The following is a 10,022-nucleotide window of genomic DNA, read 5'->3' as shown; positions in this document are numbered from 1 at the left end:
CTAGGAACAGTGACAAGCTACACCTGTGAATCCTTCACGAAAGTATCTGTAAACATTCCAGCTCAGGAATCTCTATCTCTAGTTACCTATCTCTAGGTTAACTCCTTGGCTGCCTCCACGAATCCTTCAGGACCCGATCTCTGAGTTAACTCCTTAGCCTATTATCCACACACTGAGCCTTGGTTCCCAGACATCAATCTTGTCAAACATGACACTGATGGGCAGCAGACTGGGCACTTCTCCGTCAGCCCTTGATCGCTAGCTGACTTAGTGACGTTTCAAGCCTAAAACCACACCTCCAGGTAGCCCCCAAAGTGAATCATGGGCAATACCCCTTCGAAGTTACATTAAAAATGCACGTTCCTTTAAACACTGGCCCCACCTTAACTCCTCCCTAATCCCACCCTTAATCACCTAGTTAGCATAATTGGCTTGCTTGTACTACTATGGATTATTCTATAAAAACCTTAATTCTACCCCGTTAAGGTTTCAGGTCCCCTAAAGGACTCTTGCCTGCTATAAAGCATACAATAAACTTTTACAACTCTGACTCCAAGATGGCTTGGGCTGAATTCTTTCCAGACTGTATCGCAGGTTTTTTGGTCTTAGATAAAGATCAGAGTTCCTGCTGAACCATATTGCCATCCCTCATCACTACCACTCACTCCCTGGTGTGGCCCCGAACAAAATTAAAATGTAATTGGGAAACATTTGACAAAGTAGATACAAATACAATAGAATAGAGGTCATGTTGAGATGCGACTTTTCAAATCAATATATGGCCCATGCTTCGTATGTGTGTGTGTGTGTGTGTTTTGTTGTTGTTCAGTCATATCTGACTCTTCAAGACCCTTTTGGGGGTCTTAGTAAAGATACTGCAGTGGTTTGCCATTTCCTTCTCCAGCTCACCTGAGGTCAGGTTTGAACTCAGGAAGATGCGTCTTCCTGATTCCATATACAATGGTGCCCCCAGCTGCCCTTATGTATGGTTTAATGGCACCCATTTCTTTTTGACTTTGACACTACTGATATAATCAATGAGGTCTCACTAGTGCTCATGGCCAGGGGCTACCATTTGGCTGTGGGTTATCTCTACCAGACACAGACCAGATCAAAGGGAAAGTTTGAAGCTCAAAAGCCTGGAGTGGATTTGGTTGCCATGAATGCCTTTGAGTCTGCTTCCTCTGACATAAGAAGGGGATTGGTCCCCTTTGCCTGACCAATTCACAGGGCTTTCAGGAAACCAGAAGAAAGAGCAGCAGGGCATACTGGAGCTGCCAGTGGTGGTGCTGAGTCTAGAGAGCCTTGGGGTGGAGGCTGGGTGACGGCTGCTTTCAAGTATTTCAAGGGTTGTCTTGTGCAAGACACATTGGGCTTGCTCTGTTTGGATCGAGAAGCTAGAACCAAGAGGGATGGATGGAGGGAGGCTGGATGCCAGGGGACATTTCCTAACAATAATAGAGGTATCCCAAAGGAGAACAGGCTGCCTTGGATGAGAGTGATTTCCCTGTTCCTGAGCGTCATCATGTAAAGGCTGGATGAATCTATGGCCAACATGTTGTGTGTATAGGGGTGTGCATGTGTGTGAGGGGGGTGGTTCTTGTTTGGGTATAGTCTGGATCATCTGACACCCCTGAAACTCCTCCTGACTCTGAGATTCTGGAATTCTGACTTAGAAAGATGTGTGCATGTGTGTGAGGGGGTGGCTCTTGTCTGGATCATCTGACACCCCTGAAACTCCTCCCGACTCTGAGATTCTGGAATTCTGACTTAGAAAGATGTGTGCATGTGTGTGAGGGGGTGCTCTTGTCTGGATCATCTGACACCCCTGAAACTCCTCCCGACTCTGAGATTCTAGAATCCTGTCTTAGAAAGATGTGTGTATGTGTGTGAGGGGGTGGCTCTTGTCTGGATCATCTGACGCCACTGAAACTCCTCCTGACTCTGAGATTCTGGAATTCTGACTTAGAAAGATGTGTGCATGTGTGTGAGGGGGGGTGGCTCTTGTTTGGGTATAGTCTGGATCATCTGACACCACTGAAACTCCTCCTGACTCTGAGATTCTGGAATTCTGTCTTAGAAAGATATGTGCATGTGTGTGAGGGGGTGGCTCTTGTCTGGATCATCTGATGCCACTGAAACTCCTCCTGACTCTGAGATTCTGGAATTCTGTCTTAGAAAGATGTGTGCATGTGTGTAAGGGGGGGTGGCTCTTGTTTGGGTATAGTCTGGATCATCTGACACCACTGAAACTCCTCCTGACTCTGAGATTCTGGAATTCTGACTTAGAAAGATGTGTGTATGTGTGTAAGGGGGGGTGGCTCTTGTCTGGATCATCTGACGCCACTGAAACTCCTCCCGACTCTGAGATTCTAGAATTCTGACTTAGAAAGATGTGTGCATGTGTGTGAGGGGGTGCTCTTGTCTGGATCATCTGACACCCCTGAAACTCCTCCTGACTCTGAGATTCTAGAATCCTGTCTTAGAAAGATGTGTGTATGTGTGTAAGGGGGGGTGGCTCTTGTCTGGATCATCTGACACCCCTGAAACTCCTCCCGACTCTGAGATTCTGGAATTCTGACTTAGAAAGATGTGTGTATGTGTGTAAGGGGGGGTGGCTCTTGTCTGGATCATCTGACACCCCTGAAACTCCTCCCGACTCTGAGATTCTGGAATTCTGACTTAGAAAGGTTTCCACAGAATCCTCCTCTTTCCCTTCCTGGCTTCATGTCCCTGGGCAAGTCATTTCAACTCTCTGAATCTCCCTTTCCTCATCTGTAAAATGGGGTGATAACACTACAGGATTGTTGTGAGATCATGTATGCCAACCTTTAGGTAGCAGAGAGATGTGTTGTTATTATTGAATAATGAATGAATGAAGGGTGTGCAAAGCATGGTACTGGTGATACAAGCAGAAGAGCAGGCCAGCTCCTTCTCCAGGGGCTCCCATTCTAATGGGGGAGAGAACACACAAGGAAGGTTTCAGCTGCAAGTCTGATGGATGTGTCCCCTGGTCCTTAAGATGCTCAGGCCTTTCTTGGATTTAACACCATTTCCACTGATGAAATCCCATCTACTTCTCTCTGTCTGTCTCTGTCTCTCTTTTTGGTGGGAGGAAGGCAGGGCAATCGGGATTAAGGGACTTGCCCAAGGTCACACAGCTAGTAAGTGTGTCAAGTGTCTGAGGCTGGATTTGAACTCAGTTCCTCCTGAGTCCAGGGCCAGTGCTCTATTCATAGCTGCTCTAGACCCAACCACTTCTGATGCTGAACTGCTGGATGGGGCTGAGGACTCTGGTGGCAGCATGTCCTTGTCTGAGTCCTCACACTGTGGCTCCAGCCCTCACAGGAGCAGGCCCCAGGCTGGTAGCATGGCTGTTCCCAAGGCTCTTGGGTTCAGGGCTGTTCTCTTCAGGGTCAGAGGGAAAACGGTGGTCAAGGCAAAGGCGGTGGTTTGACCTGCCTGGTGCGTGCTGCCTCCTTCTTCTCCCTTGGGGTGCCTCACTGCTCCAGTTAGGCTGGCTTTCCACCCTGTGGTTGGTATGGCTGGCCTCTTCACAGGAGCCTGAGGATGACTTTGAGGCTGGGGTTGGAAGCAGAAATAGTGGTTTGGGATGGAGGGGGTGGTGCTGTCATTCCCAGGGCTCCTGTGTCCATCAGTTCCCTGAGGATGGCAGTTGTTCAGCAATTCCATTAGAAAAAGGAAATGCAAGATGTCTTTGGGACAAATGCACCTGGATCAGTTTGAGAGTAAGGCTGGAGAGCATATGCTTGTGCGTTAATTGATAGCCCCATTTTTAAGCCTTTATCTCCTTCTTCCTCCTTTCCTCTTAGATGGGGCCTTGGGGATGGTGACCTGTCTTCTCGGCTTGACTCTGTCTTCCCACAGAGGAGAAAAGGGAAGGTGCCCCTGGGATACTTAGTGTGATATATACCAAGTAATAGAGCCCAGAGCCACCTGGGATCCCAATCTGTGACCAAAGAAGGCAGGGCCAGGCTTTGCTTCACCCCCACAACCCATTGTTGGTCCCTGCCTGGTGAGTTATGGTCCTTTAACCTAAATACACAAGACAGCCACAGTAAGCCTTCCTATGCCCACTCACTCCAGGGAAGGCTTTCTGCCACTACCCTTGCTCATCCCTCCACCTGGTTCCACACATGAGTGGGGCTGGTGGGAACACAGGAAGGTGCCCAGCAGGGTCCTTCAAGTGTGAGTTGGCATCCAGACAAGTGGCCATCCAACTTTTGCATAAAGATTTTCAGGGACACTTACTTCCTAGTAACCCCCTCTCCACTGTTCCCAATTCTGCCCTGGGGAGCCAAGCACAACAAGACAGAGCCCTCTTCCATCCCACAGTCGCTCAAATGACTTGATGACAGCTCCCAGGTTCCCCAGAGTCTAATCTCCTCCAGGTTGGGCCTGCTCACCCACGTCTTTCTCCGGCTCCTCATTTATGCAGATAGGTCAGATATGTGAGAGACAAGGACCAAGATGCTTCATGAAAACCCGGGGAGGAGAGGGCATCTAATGAGAAGACTGTCTAACTAGGGGATCAGGGATCGTCGGTAAGGGCTGGGGGAGTAGTCTGAAGTGAGAGATGAGATCTGACCCTGACGGCAAAGGACTGAGGAATGAACGAGGGGAGAGTTAGAGAAACTGGGAAAAATCCACTGGTTTTCTGGAGTTTGGCTGTGAAAGGGAAGAGAGATGTAGGAATACAACTTAGGAGTGCTGGGGGACAGGGAAAGTATTTTCTCTGGCAGACTTTAGAGAGAAGAGAGGATGGTAGACCTGTCCCATGACTGGCACAGAGCCAAAACACAGCGACAGGGGCTGGAGCTTCTGCCTGCAACAGTGATGGGTGAAGTAACTTGTAAGATTTGAAGGAAGGTCTACCTGGATTCAAAATCAGATCTCCATGTACTATTTTTTTTGTTTGTTTTTTGGAGGGCAGTTGGGGTTAAGTGACTTGCTCAAGGTCACACATTTTTCTTTTGCTTTTTGGAGGGCAGTTGGGGTTAAGTGACTTGCCCAAGGTCACACTGCTTCTCCATGTACTATTACCCCAGGATCTGCTATATTTTCCCATTGTTTGTGGCAAATTTTGTTCAAGTTATTGAAGCAGGATTAGTCTGGTTCTTTTAGACTCTTCATGACCCTATTTGGGGCTTTGCTGGCAAAGATGTTGGAGTGGTTTGCCATGTTCTTCTCCAGCTAATTTTGTAGATGAGGAAACTGAAGCAAAAAGGGTCAAGTGTCTTGCCCAGGATCACACAGCTAGAAAGTGTTTGAGGCACGATTTGAACTCAGGAGGCCCCGGCACCCTTCACTCTTCAGCAGCAGCACCACCAAGCTCCCCTTGCAATCATTTGGGGCCAGGTGAGAATGAGACAAATGGAGACGACCTCAGGATCGACCTCAGGATTCACCTAAACAAAAAATGGGCATTAAAGCTCCTCCAAACTTTTCAGAAATGATCAGCTTACAAATATGAAATGTAAAAACTGCAGAAAATGTTTGCTATTTATCCTCATTTTAAGCCATCAGAATCTAAAGAATGAGCCTAAGAAGCATGGATTGTGGCTTTCATTGTCCAATCTATATTGGGCTTAAAGGCACGGTCTGCTCACCCCTTCTAAAACACTCTGGGATAGTCCAGAGAAACTGGAGTAACTAGGGAGCTACCAGATTGAAAGTAATTTGTCCCAGTTTTTAGGGGGAAAAACCTGTCCAGACTCCATCAAATCTTGTAACACTGAGTGACCAAAAATTCTATTCTGACAGACAGAGCTCCCACGTGTAACAGAATGGAGCCCTATGTGTGGAGGGACCTGTCTCTGGGTTGCTCCAAGGGAGGCAGAGCAGACTCTCTAGCCTTTTCTCCCCCGACTCTTCTCTAAAGAAAATGTTCATTCCAGGCAGGAGGGGAAGTGGGAGGGTGGGACCTGAGGCACTTGGATCTCCTCAGAGAGAAGAGATAACCAGACCAGAAAGATATCTCTCTGCTTTCTTAAATGTCTAGGGGACGGGATCAGGTTTGAGCTAACTTCTGATCCTTGTGTCACTTTGGGACCAAGGGGAACCCCAAGCTCTAATTTGAAGGCTTGACCCCTTTCCCACCTGATATCAAGTTTGCAACGAACACACAGCAAATAGTAAAGAAAACCCATTTATCCATATTTTAGCAAAATAGAATTCAGAGAAGTCTTTGTAGGAGAACATATACCAGACAACACAGAGTGAAGGAGCTCTGTGCTTGGGAGCAAGAAACGGGGTCCTAGATCTTCCCCAAGGACAGATTCCTGAAACTTCCTAGTGAAGTAAACTGAGGATAGGGCCATGATGGACACAGCCTTCTGCTCCCCTTATGTCTTCCCATGGTCTTGTTTTCCCATCAGCAGCCTGAAATGGTGTTGGCCTCTTCCTTCCTCCATCTTGCAAATGTTTCCCCTCCATGTTCCAAGAATGCTGTAATCCCCTTATCTGACCAGAATCTATTGGTTTTTCACCCCTCCTGAGGCCTGCCTTCCCTTATATCTCATTCTTCATCTTCACAGTGGCCTGTAATTCCTTGACCCCTCAGTTCTCTCTTAGGCCATCTTCCCAGCACTGGCCACTCTTTCCTCTTCACCCTATCTTGACTCCTTGGTGAACTAGTTCAACTCTACACTAGCCCCTTTTCATGTCACTGATTACTCCCCATCAAGCCTCCCCCATTTGTCATCTTTAGACCTACTACACACATGCTGCTGCACAAAAAATGGAGGAAATTGCAACCATTCTGATAGGTTCCACTACAAATTTATGTTACCCAACCTCACTTGGGCCCTCACTACTGCTTGGCAATCTTACTTTTCCTTCCTCATAACCTCACTCTTCCAGTTTCCACAGTGGCTCTTCCAAACCTTCTCATCATTCCTCAAAACTCCCCCCCACTCTGTCAGCTGAGAACCTGCTTTATGTATTTTAAAGGAAAAAATGAGGCCATTTATTGTGAGCTTCCTCTTCTCCATCTTCCATCACTCAGGTACCTTCTGTTCCTCTTCTCTTCCTTCACTGTCTCGTATGATGATGTAGTCTGACTCCTTATCATACCCACGGCCACCTGCTCAAATGATCTCATTCCATCCCATTTTCCTTCAAAAGATTGCCCCTCTGTCATCCCCACTCTCACTGATGTTCCATCTCTCTGTCCCCTGGCTCATTTGCTGTTGCTTTATTTACACTCCCATGTCTCCCCTATTCTGAAAAAACACTTCCTTGACCCTTCTATCCCCAATAACCCTCCTCCTATATCTTTTCCATGTCTCTGCTCTGGGCATTCTCTCTGGCTGTCTCCTTGCCTGGAATTCTCTGCCTTCTCATCTCTGCCTTCTGACCTCCCAGGTTTCCTTTAAGTCCCAACTAAAATCCCACCTTGACAGAAAATCTTCCCCAACCTCTCTTTATTCCAGTACCTTCCTTCTGTTATTTCTTATTCCTCCTGTATGGAACTTACCTTGTATATATTTGTCTGCATGTTATTTCTCCTATTGCGAAATTTAGAGAATCCACCCCCGATGTTCACATGGACTATCTGTGCCCTGCCCATGGGAGAACATTCTGAGCTCACACTGCTTGGATCGGCCACAGAGGGACACGCTGAAACTTGACTCTAGCATAGTGATGTCATTTGGTCCTCTTAGAGAAGGAAGAACCGACCAACCAATCTCTCCCATTAGATTGTAAGCTCCTTGAAGGCAGGGACTATGTTTTTCATCTTTTTTTTTTGATGGCACAGTTCTCAGGACATAGTAGGCATTTAGTAAATAGGGCAGCTAGATGGTGCAGTGGGCAGAGTACTGGGCATGGGGCCAGGAAGATTTCTAGGGAGACAGTCCCCTACTTTGGGACAGTGGTTACATCAACATTTTCTCCACCCCCAAGCCTAGAAATCAACAAAACAACCAATCTATTTGCATTTGTAGTGTTGGCCAATTCCTGAAGTGTGAATGTTCACACTGAAGATTTCCCAAGCAGCTCCAGCCCATACCCTGGCCATCTTTTGCTTCATCAGCTGGTCTCGGGTGTCCAGGGCAATGTTGTTTTTAATTGAGCTCTTTGTAGCTGAATAATAACAGATTTCACAGGGACCCCAATTCTTCCCACCAGGACAGGAAGGGCCAACTTGGCTCCTCCACCAAGAGACCTGCTTAGGAATGGATGACTTTGGCTGCTCTGAAATAGTAAATTCCTATGTGGAGGAATCCCCAACCCAGAGATCAAGGGCATGGGTAGGTCTTAAAGTCTATGGTCCCTTCACACCTGTGAGCCTCTGGTTCCCCATCTTTAAATGAAAGGGAGTCCATTTGTACTACCCACCTTAGGGGCAGGGCTACTGCAGGGAAAGGACTTGGTAAACTGTCTCAGAAATTGAAGGGTTTAATGTCATTTGCACAGTTCATAACTAAGTCATTGTCACTACCAACCCATAGAATTGGGGAGAAAGAAGAGGGGAGGGAAATGTGGCCCTGTAACATCCTTGAACTTACAGGGGGCTCACTGTGGGCACTTCCTTCACCTCCTGCATCTTTGAGTTCAGCCCTCTAACTCTTAGTATTGTTACATTAAAAATAACATCAGTGGCTTCATTTTACTTTTGTCCACCATTTTGTGAAATCAAGTTTCAACTTTTTGTAAGTCACCTTATCACGGGAAGGTCACAACACTCCCTGCCCCCACCTGGAGTCTTCCCTCCACCAATAAGAAACCAGGTGTCTCAATCCTTACAGCCAGTTATTCCTGTTTCTCACTCCCTCCAAAGCACGTGTAGAAACCAGTGGTCAGCATCCTTGGCTACCAAGAGCCCTGGACCCAGCTTGTTTCTGACACCACATGCATTGTGAAATAAATTGTTGTCTGGATGCAACAACCTGATTTCTTTATTCCACTGTCACAGTATGGAATCAATCAATAAACATTTGTTAAACACCTATGTGTGATGAACTATGTTAAGCCCTGGAAGGACATTTGAAACCACTGAGTCCAAATTCTCCCATTTATGATAGAGACTGAAGCGTTGAAATGGGAAGGGATTTGCCTCCTGATGGAGTCATTAAAGTAGTTTTAGAGGAGAATCCAAGAGCCCTCCATGGCAACATCTCCATGAACTCTGCTAACCTTGTCAGAAGCATTAAATAGATAATATATTGATCTTGTGGCAGGTTCTAAATTAGAAGCCAGGCCTCCTGACTCCCACTCCAGAGAAGAGTCTGGGTGCCCTTGACTAAGGGCATTGGCTTGCAGGTAAGGAGGGAGGGGAGGATGGAATAACTTCCAGGCATCAGGGGTGATCTACCTGAATGAGGAGAGATAGGAAAGTTTGGTAGGAAAAGGGAGCAGGTGGCAGCCCCCTGCCCCCAGTGGGGGACATCCAGAGCCAGGTTTAGATTCACTACCATAACCCAGTGTTGGATACGGGCTCAGATACCTGACCATTGTAAGATGAGGGTGGTCACTACCTGTCGGTGGTTGGGTTGTTGGGACACCAATGAAGATCACATGCTTCACAAATATGGGGAAGCTGTTGTTATTAGTATCCCTATTTCCACAGGGGGTGACGTTGGGGGAGGAGGAGTACCTCACCCTCAGTCACACACCCATGAGGAGCCGGCTCTCTGCCGACTCCAAAGCCAGAGATCTTTGTAGGTCCCTGCTTGTTTTCTCCCACAGTGTTTGAATCTCTCCTACTCTCTTAGCAAAGTGTAGGGAGGTACTAAATTTGGTTTGTAAATCTGGTAAACTCCCTGAGGGCAAGGTTAGCTTTTGTACCCACCCGGGCACTGGGCACAGAGGACTACCCCTCAGAGTGTCGATGGCTTCATTGGGGTCACTTAAACACAGGCACCCTGAGGACAGGGGGGTGGCCTCCTTCTGTTTCCTGGTCCTCCCACAGCCCCAGGCTCCCAGCTGGGACTCTAATCTTAATCCGAAACGCCTCCGACTTCAACCCTGACCCTAAATGCACACAACAAACACCCCCC

The sequence above is a fragment of the Petaurus breviceps genome, unplaced genomic scaffold (genome assembly GCF_028583685.1).
Source record: "Petaurus breviceps papuanus isolate PSGF00001 unplaced genomic scaffold, PetGlider_PUasm1.0 558, whole genome shotgun sequence".
NCBI lineage: Eukaryota > Metazoa > Chordata > Mammalia > Diprotodontia > Petauridae > Petaurus > Petaurus breviceps.
The sequence above is the reverse complement of the archived record's forward strand: the minus strand, read 5'-3'. Positions refer to the sequence as shown.